The following is an 8,795-nucleotide window of genomic DNA, read 5'->3' on the forward strand; positions in this document are numbered from 1 at the left end:
CAAAAAAAAATGAGATTTTAAAATTTCCGTTTTGAAAGATAGTGAAAAAAAAGGAACGCGGGTGCCATCTTGAGCCCGCCCTGGTGCGCAGCCCAGGCAAGGCATGCGCACCAAGGTGCCCACCCGAGGTGCACACCCGGGGCAAACCGGGCTCCGACTTCGTGCAGGCCGCACCTTGGAGCACACTTCGGAGCGCTCCTTGGTGCGCACCATGGTGCCCACCAGGGCGCGCAACCCAGCCAAGGTCTGCACACCAAGGTGCCCACCCCGGCGAAGGTGCACGCGAGGTGCGCACCCGGGGCAAACCGGGCTCCGACTTCGTGCACGCCATGGTGCCCACCGCGGCGAAGGTGCACGCGAGGTGCGCACCCGGGGCAAACCGGGCTCCGACTTCGTGCACGCCGCACCTTGGAGCACACTTCGGAGCGCTCCTTGGTGCGCACCATGGTGCCCACCAGGGCGCGCAACCCAGCCAAGGTGTGCGCACCAAGGTGCACGCGAGGTGCGCACCCGGGGCAAACCGGGGTCCGACTTCGTGCACGCCGCACCTTGGAGCACACATCGGAGCGCTCCCAGGTTCGCACCAGCGTTGCGCACCTTTGATGCGCTGCCTTCACTAATTTCCAGAAAAGGCAAAAAAAAACGAGATTTTAAAATTTCCGTTCTGAAAGATAGTGAAAAAAACGGAACGCGGGTGCCATCTTGAGCCCTTCCTGGTGCGCAGCCCAGGCAAGTTGTGCGCACCAAGGTGCCCACCCTGGCGGAGGTGCGCGCCCGGGGCAATCCGGGCTCCGACTTCGTGCACTGCATGGTGCCCACCAAGGCGCGCAACCCAGCCAAGGTGCCCACCGCAGCGAAGGTGCACGCGAGGTGCGCACCCGAGGTGCACACCCGGGGCAAACCGGGCTCCGACTTCGTGCACGCCGCACCTTGGAGCACACTTCAGAGCGCTCCTTGGTGCGCACCAGGGCGCGCAACCCAGCCGAGGTGCCCACCCCGGCGAAGGTGCACGCGAGGTGCGCACCCGGGGCAAACCGGGCTCCGACTTCGTGCACGCCATGGTGCCCACCGCGGCGAAGGTGCGCACCCGGGGCAAACCGGGCTCCGACTTCGTGCACGCCGCACCTTGGAGCACACTTCGGAGCGCTCCTTGGTGCGCACCATGGTGCCCACCAGGCCGCGCAACCCAGCCAAGGTGTGCGCACCAAGGTGCACGCGAGGTGCGCACCCGGGGCAAACCGGGGTCCGACTTCGTGCACGCCGCACCTTGGAGCACACATCGGGGCGCTCCCGGGTTCGCACCGGCGTTGCGCACCGTGGTGGGCACCTCGGAGCACACCAAGGTGGGCAGCGAGGTGCGCACCTTTGATGCGATGCCTTCACTAATTTCCATAAAAGGCAAAAAAAAAACGAGATTTTAAAATTTCCGTTTTGAAAGATAGTGAGAAAAAGGGAATGCTGGTGCCATCTTGAGCCCGCCCTGGTGCGCAGCCCAGCCAAGGTTTGCGCACCAAGGTGCCCACCCTGGCGAAGGTGCGCGCCCGGGCAATTAACCCAACTTCCAACTTCGCGCGCGCCAGGGTGGGAGCGCACCCAACAACCGGGCCTGGGAAGAGCCAATGCGAGAAACCCCACCAAACTCTCTGACAAAAAAAGAGGGGGCGCTCCAGTAACCCCGCTTCGGAGCGCACCCTGGGCAAACCCAGCCAAGGTGCCCACCCCGGCCAAGGTGCAGGCGAGGTGCGCACCCGGGGCAAACCGGGCTCCGACAACGTGCACGCCGCACCTTGGAGCACACTTCGTAGCGCTCCCGGGTGCGCACCTCAGAGCACACCAAGGTGGGCAGCGAGGTGCGCACCTTTGATGCGCTGCCTTCACTAATTTCCAGAAAAGGCAAAAAAAAAAGGAGATTTTAAAATTTCCGTTTTGAAAGATAGTGAAAAAAACGGAACGCGCGTGCCATCTTGAGCCCGCCCTGGTGCGCAGCCCAGGTAAGGTGCCACCCTGGCAAAGGTGCGCACCCGGGCAATTAACCCTACTTCCGACTTCGTGCGCGCCAGGGTGGCAACCGGGCCTCGGAAGAGCCAATGCGAGAAACCCCACCAAACGCTCCGACAAAAAAAGAGGCGGCGCTCCAATAACCCCGCTTCGGAGCGCAGCCGGGGCAAACCAAGCCAAGGTGCCCACCCCGACGAAGGTGCACGCGAGGTGCGCACCCGGGGCAAACCGGGCTCCGACAACGTGCACGCAGCACCTTGGAGCACACTTCGAAGCACTCCCGGGTGCCCACCGGCGTTGCGCACCGTGGTGGGCAGCGAGGTGCGCACCTTTGATGCGCTGCCTTCACTAATTTCCAGAAAAAGGCAAAAAAAAATGAGATTTTAAAATTTCCGTTTTGAAAGATAGTGAAAAAAAAGGAACGCGGGTGCCATCTTGAGCCCGCCCTGGTGCGCAGCCCAGGCAAGGCATGCGCACCAAGGTGCCCACCCGAGGTGCACACCCGGGGCAAACCGGGCTCCGACTTCGTGCAGGCCGCACCTTGGAGCACACTTCGGAGCGCTCCTTGGTGCGCACCATGGTGCCCACCAGGGCGCACCCGAGGCAAACCGGGCTCCGACTTCGTGCACGCCGCACCTTGGAGCACACATCGGAGCGCTCCCAGGTTCGCACCAGCGTTGCGCACCTTTGATGCGCTGCCTTCACTAATTTCCAGAAAAGGCAAAAAAAAACGATATTTTAAAATTTCCGTTCTGAAAGATAGTGAAAAAAACGGAACGCGGGTGCCATCTTGAGCCCTTCCTGATGCGCAGCCCAGGCAAGTTGTGCGCACCAAGGTGCCCACCCTGGCGGAGGTGCGCGCCCGGGGCAAACCGGGCTCCGACTTCGTGCACTGCATGGTGCCCACCAAGGCGCGCAACCCAGCCAAGGTGCCCACCGCAGCGAAGGTGCACGCGAGGTGCGCACCCGAGGTGCACACCCGGGGCAAACCGGGCTCCGACTTCGTGCACGCCGCACCTTGGAGCACACTTCAGAGCGCTCCTTGGTACGCACCAGGGCGCGCAACCCAGCCAAGGTGCTCACCCCGGCGAAGGTGCACGCGAGGTGCGCACCCGGGGCAAACCGGGCTCGGACTTCGTGCACGCCGCACCTTGGAGCACACATCGGAGCGCTCCCGGGTTCGCACCAGCATTGCGCACCTTTGATGCGCTGCCTTCACTAATTTCCAGAAAAGGCAAAAAAAAGAAAAAAATGAGATTTTAAAATTTCCGTTTTGAAAGATAGTGAAAAAAACGGAACGCGGGTGCCATCTTGAGCCCGCCCTGGTGTGCAGCCCAGGCAAGTTGTGCGCACCAAGGCACCCACCCTGGCCAAGGTGGGTCACGGGGTGGGTCCTAGGGTGGGTAACGGGGTGGGTACTAAGGTGCGTGCCAAGGTGGGTCATAGGGTGGGTGCCAAGGTGGGCACCAGGGTGGGTGTGCACCAACCCTAGCCAGGGTAGGTCACGGGGTGGTTGTCGGGGTGGGCGTCAAGGAGCCAAGGTGGGTGGCAAGTAGCCAAGTTGCGTGCCAAGGTGGGTGTCGGGGTGGGTGCCAAGGATCCAAGGTGGGTGCCAAGGAACCAAGGTGGGTGTCTGGGTGGGTGCCGAGGTGGGAGCCAGGGTGGGTCCCAAGGTGAGTGCAAAGGTGGGTGCCAGGGTCAAGGTGAGTGCCAATGTGGGTTCCAAGGTGCCAGGGTCAGGGTGAGTGCCAATGTGGGTTCAAAGGTGCTAAGTTGGGTGCGAGGTTGGGTGCGAGGGTGGGTGGGTGCCAAGGTGTGCTAGGTGGAAGCCCGGGTGGGTCGGCATCCCATGGGTGTCGAGTTGGGTGCCTGATGGGTGCTTCTTGTCAAGTTTTAGTCGTCGGGACTCATTTCGAGCCTTAGAGGTCGTTTCTTGTCCGGTTGCCCTGTCTTCGACCTGGGAACCCAATTTTGGTCCTCGGGTCCCATTTTTTTTTGTCTCGCATCCCACTTTTGGCCTGTGGCCTTTTCGGGGTCGATTCTCGTTTTGGGCATCAGAGCATGTTTCTTCTCCTAAAACCCAATATTTGTTTATTAAGTCTCGGAACACATTTTTGTTCTCGTGGACCCATCATGGGTCTTGGAACGCATTTGTGGTCCTTGGGTCCCATTTTGCATCCCGAAACTTGTGTTTTGGTGCTTGATCCCTATTTTGGGTGCCCACCTTGCACCAAGTGCGCACCCGGGGCAAACCGAGCGCCTTGGTGCACCGGGGCAAGATCGAGCGTGCACCCGAGGCGCCCCGAACATGCACCAAGGTGCACTCGGCCCACATGTGAGCGCAGGTCGTTGCGCCCGAGGTGGTGTGTGGGCACCGCGTTGCAGACGGGACACTGCACGCACACGACGCCCCCTACAGGTGCACGCACGTAGGCCGGGCCGGGTGCACACCCGACGCCCTAGCAAGGTGCGCGCACCCGGGCAGGGCTCACACTTGGCGAACGGGGCGCACTTCGCGAGGGAGGGTGTGCACCTCGACGGGGGTGGGTGGCCGGGGTGGATTCGCACGTGGGTCGCGGTTTGCTAAGTACACACTGCGACAAGCTCATAACGGGTGCGATCATACCAGCGTTAGTGCACCGGATCCCATCAGAACTCCGCAGTTAAGCGCGCTTGGGCCGGAGTAGTACTGGGATGGGTGACCTCCCGGGAAGTCCCGGTGTTGCACCCTTTTTTAGTTTTTCGCCGGGCATCGCAATGCTATTTGAATAAACCTTTTGCCCGTTTGCGTTCTCGTCGGGGCCGGGCCGGGCCGGGGTGCGCTGCCCGCACTACCGCGCGCGCGGGGGCGACACCGAGCGCGCACCCGAGGCGCCCCGAGCACACAGGCCACGGTGCAACCCGGGCGTTGTGCGCGCACCCCGGTGCGCCCGAGGTGCTGCGCGCGCACCCAGGTGAAATCGGTGTGCACCTCGGCCAGTGCGCGCTCGGTCGAGTCGCGCACGTTGGCCAAGGTGCACGGTGATGTTTCTTACTCTAAGGTTCCGCACCAGACGCCCGGGACAGGTGAGCGAAGCTGGGCGGGGCCGGGTGCGCGGCCGGGGCAGGTGCACGCAGCTGGAGAGAGCTTTGGAGCACACTTCGGAGCGCACCAATGATGCGCTCCATTCAAAAGTTTCCTGAAAAGGCAAAAAAAGTTGAGATTATAGAATTTCCCACTTGAGAGATTGTAAAAAAAAAAAATTTAAAATGAAGGAAACGCGGGTGCCAAGGTGTGCGCAGCCCAGCCAAGGTGTGCGCACCAAGGCGCCCACCCTGGCGAAGGTGCACGCAAGGTGCGCACCCGAGGCAAACCGGACAATTAACCCAACTTTCGACTTCGCGCGCACCTTGGAGCGCACTTCGGAGCGCTCCTTGGTGCGCACCAATCTTGGGCACCTCGGAGTGCACCATGGCGCCCACCAAGGTGCGCACCCGGGGCAAACCGAGCTCCGACTTCGTGCGCACCTTGGAGCGCACGAAAGGTGCGCACCATGGCGCCCACCAAGGTGCGCAGCCCAGCCAAGGCGTGCGCATCAAGGTGCGCACCCTGGCGAAGGTGCGCACCCGGGGCAAACCGAGCTCCGACTTCGTGCGCACCTTGGAGCGCACAAAAGGTGCGCAACCCAGCCAAGGTGTGCGCACCCCGGTCAAACCGAGCTCCGAATCGTGCGCACCAGAGGTGCACGCCATCGTGCGCACCTTGGAGCACACTTCGGAGCCCTCCTTGGTGCGCGCCGATGTTGCGCACCTCGGAGCGCACCCGGGGAAAACAATGCAATTAACCCGACTTTCGACTTCGTGGGCACCTCGGAGCGCTCTCGGGTTCGCACCTCGGAGCACACCGAGGTGCGCACCTTTGATGCGCTGCCTTCACCAATTTCCAGAAAAGGCAAGAAAACATTGAGAAGGTGTGCGCACCGAGGTGCCCACCCTGGCGAAGGTGCACGCGAGGTGCGCACCCGGGGCAAACCGGGCTCCGACTTCGTGCACGCCGCACCTTGGAGCACACTTCGGAGCGCTCCTTGGTGCGCACCAGGGCGCGCAACCCAGCCGAGGTGCCCACCCCGGCGAAGGTGCACGCGAGGTGCGCACCCGGGGCAAACCGGGCTCCGACTTCGTGCACGCCATGGTGCCCACCGCGGCGAAGGTGCACGCGAGGTGCGCACCCGGGGCAAACCGGGCTCCGACTTCGTGCACGCCGCACCTTGGAGCACACTTCGGAGCGCTCCTTGGTGCGCACCATGGTGCCCACCAGGGCGCGCAACCCCGCCGAAGGTGCACGCGAGGTGCGCACCCGGGGCAAACCGGGCTCCGACTTCGTGCACGCCGCACCTTGGAGCACACTTCGGAGCGCTCCTTGGTGCGCACCATGGTGCCCACCAGGGCGCGCAACCCCGCCGAAGGTGCACGCGAGGTGCGCACCCGGGGCAAACCGGGCTCCGACTTCGTGCACGCCGCACCTTGGAGCACACTTCGGAGCGCTCCTTGGTGCGCACCAGGGCGCGCAACCCAGCCGAGGTGCCCACCCCGGCGAAGGTGCACGCGAGGTGCGTACCCGGGGCAAACCGGGCTCCGACTTCGTGCACGCCGCACCTTGGAGCACACTTCGGAGCGCTCCTTGGTGCGCACCATGGTGCCCACCAGGCCGCGCAACCCAGCCAAGGTGTGCGCACCAAGGTGCACGCGAGGTGCGCACCCGGGGCAAACCGGGGTCCGACTTCGTGCACGCCGCACCTTGGAGCACACATCGGGGCGCTCCCGGGTTCGCACCGGCGTTGCGCACCGTGGTGGGCACCTCGGAGCACACCAAGGTGGGCAGCGAGGTGCGCACCTTTGATGCGATGCCTTCACTAATTTCCATAAAAGGCAAAAAAAAAACGAGATTTTAAAATTTCCGTTTTGAAAGATAGTGAGAAAAAGGGAATGCTGGTGCCATCTTGAGCCCGCCCTGGTGCGCAGCCCAGCCAAGGTGTGCGCACCAAGGTGCCCACCCTGGCGAAGGTGCGCGCCCGGGCAATTAACCCAACTTCCAACTTCGCGCGCGCCAGGGTGGGAGCGCACCCAACAACCGGGCCTGGGAAGAGCCAATGCGAGAAACCCCACCAAACGCTCTGACAAAAAAAGAGGGGGCGCTCCAGTAACCCCGCTTCGGAGCGCACCCTGGGCAAACCCAGCCAAGGTGCCCACCCCGGCCAAGGTGCAGGCGAGGTGCGCACCCGGGGCAAACCGGGCTCCGACAACGTGCACGCCGCACCTTGGAGCACACTTCGTAGCGCTCCCGGGTGCGCACCTCAGAGCACACCAAGGTGGGCAGCGAGGTGCGCACCTTTGATGCGCTGCCTTCACTAATTTCCAGAAAAGGCAAAAAAAAAAGGAGATTTTAAAATTTCCGTTTTGAAAGATAGTGAAAAAAACGGAACGCGCGTGCCATCTTGAGCCCGCCCTGGTGCGCAGCCCAGGTAAGGTGCCCACCCTGGCAAAGGTGCGCACCCGGGCAATTAACCCTACTTCCGACTTCGTGCGCGCCAGGGTGGCAACCGGGCCTCGGAAGAGCCAATGCGAGAAACCCCACCAAACGCTCCGACAAAAAAAGAGGCGGCGCTCCAATAACCCCGCTTCGGAGCGCAGCCGGGGCAAACCCAGCCAAGGTGCCCACCCCGACGAAGGTGCACGCGAGGTGCGCACCCGGGGCAAACCGGGCTCCGACAACGTGCACGCAGCACCTTGGAGCACACTTCGAAGCACTCCCGGGTGCCCACCGGCGTTGCGCACCGTGGTGGGCAGCGAGGTGCGCACCTTTGATGCGCTGCCTTCACTAATTTCCAGAAAAAGGCAAAAAAAAATGAGATTTTAAAATTTCCGTTTTGAAAGATAGTGAAAAAAAAGGAACGCGGGTGCCATCTTGAGCCCGCCCTGGTGCGCAGCCCAGGCAAGGCATGCGCACCAAGGTGCCCACCCGAGGTGCACACCCGGGGCAAACCGGGCTCCGACTTCGTGCAGGCCGCACCTTGGAGCACACTTCGGAGCGCTCCTTGGTGCGCACCATGGTGCCCACCAGGGCGCGCAACCCAGCCAAGGTCTGCACACCAAGGTGCCCACCCCGGCGAAGGTGCACGCGAGGTGCGCACCCGGGGCAAACCGGGCTCCGACTTCGTGCACGCCATGGTGCCCACCGCGGCGAAGGTGCACGCGAGGTGCGCACCCGGGGCAAACCGGGCTCCGACTTCGTGCACGCCGCACCTTGGAGCACACTTCGGAGCGCTCCTTGGTGCGCACCATGGTGCCCACCAGGGCGCGCAACCCAGCCAAGGTGTGCGCACCAAGGTGCACGCGAGGTGCGCACCCGGGGCAAACCGGGGTCCGACTTCGTGCACGCCGCACCTTGGAGCACACATCGGAGCGCTCCCAGGTTCGCACCAGCGTTGCGCACCTTTGATGCGCTGCCTTCACTAATTTCCAGAAAAGGCAAAAAAAAACGAGATTTTAAAATTTCCGTTCTGAAAGATAGTGAAAAAAACGGAACGCGGGTGCCATCTTGAGCCCTTCCTGGTGCGCAGCCCAGGCAAGTTGTGCGCACCAAGGTGCCCACCCTGGCGGAGGTGCGCGCCCGGGGCAATCCGGGCTCCGACTTCGTGCACTGCATGGTGCCCACCAAGGCGCGCAACCCAGCCAAGGTGCCCACCGCAGCGAAGGTGCACGCGAGGTGCGCACCCGAGGTGCACACCCGGGGCAAACCGGGCTCCGACTTCGTGCAC

At 62.9% G+C, this 8,795-nt stretch overlaps 1 non-coding gene across 1 annotated transcript; it reads left to right on the forward strand.

The window, feature by feature from the left end:
• The first annotated feature begins 4,610 nt into the window (after positions 1-4,610).
• On the forward strand, positions 4,611-4,729 carry LOC131873281 (5S ribosomal RNA). The gene has a single exon (XR_009371267.1). It is a non-coding gene; the product is annotated as a 5S ribosomal RNA (ribosomal RNA).
• Positions 4,730-8,795: the final 4,066 nt, after the last annotated feature.

Source organism: Cryptomeria japonica, unplaced genomic scaffold (assembly GCF_030272615.1).
Source record: "Cryptomeria japonica unplaced genomic scaffold, Sugi_1.0 HiC_scaffold_1386, whole genome shotgun sequence".
Taxonomy (NCBI): domain Eukaryota; kingdom Viridiplantae; phylum Streptophyta; class Pinopsida; order Cupressales; family Cupressaceae; genus Cryptomeria; species Cryptomeria japonica.